Genomic DNA, 903 nt, shown 5'->3' with positions numbered 1-903 from the left:
GATACAATAGATTTTTTTGGTTGTTGTTTGTTTGGTTTTTTTTCCCAACCCTTGACATGGGCCTTATTTTTGTAGCAGATAGAAAACAAGTCTTCTGTTGTGTTTGCGAACTGAGGATCTAATCACTTCCCTACTTCGTATATTCTACTCCAGAAACTCTCTGGTTACCAGAGTCATCAGAAGCAGATGTGTGTCAAGCTCTCCTTCTTGTTCTCAAGTCTTCCATCAGAAGTTTCCTCTTGTCATCGTTGTCACCCGATGCTAAAGGGACAATCATCTCATGAGCAAAAACCATGTGCATGTGAAAGAGAATAAATAGGAATGCCTGGCAGTGTAAAAACACTTAAAAAAATTAACATTAAAACACTGAGTCAATATGTGTTCTACAGAAAGCAGCCAGTCCTAAGCACACTACAGTGGCCGAGCTATAATAATTGTCAGCTGCACTGTCTTCTTCCCATAAGAATAAAAATAGTAGGAAATATGCCATGGAGCATGGTATTTGTATAACTGAAAACTTGATGGAGGCTTAAATGATGAGAAGTATGTGAATATTATCAGGCCATTTGATGAAGAGAAAAACTGATGGCAAAGGTTTATGACCTGTCAAAAGTTACACATGGCACACCACGAAGCTCTGGACTCTACTCCTGCTTTACAAGCCTGTAAAGAGTAACCCAGTGCCTAGGTCTTGCTATGTGGTTCAGATATATTACACTATTAACTTCCATCCTTTTTTTAGTATATTACTTCTCTGATTGCCCATTAGTAATTGGGATAAGTATTACCAGACTGATTTTTGCTCTGGAGCTACAACTGATCAACTACTAATGCTAACTCAGAGCTTTCTGTGTGAGCTGACACTGAGTGAGACTGAACATATGGGAAATTGTAATACTACCT

At 38.5% G+C, this 903-nt stretch overlaps 1 protein-coding gene across 1 annotated transcript in view; it reads right to left on the bottom strand.

Moving 5' to 3' along the window:
* Positions 1 to 903, bottom strand: part of LOC104545665 (laminin subunit alpha-4-like) — a gene marked incomplete at its 3' end in the record, with an annotated part of 57,067 nt that overhangs the window by 32,907 nt on the left and 23,257 nt on the right. The gene's annotated exons all lie outside the window — the stretch shown is intronic.

Source organism: Mesitornis unicolor, unplaced genomic scaffold (assembly GCF_000695765.1).
Source record: "Mesitornis unicolor isolate BGI_N332 unplaced genomic scaffold, ASM69576v1 scaffold8058, whole genome shotgun sequence".
Taxonomy (NCBI): domain Eukaryota; kingdom Metazoa; phylum Chordata; class Aves; order Mesitornithiformes; family Mesitornithidae; genus Mesitornis; species Mesitornis unicolor.
The sequence above is the reverse complement of the archived record's forward strand: the minus strand, read 5'-3'. Positions and strand labels throughout refer to the sequence as shown.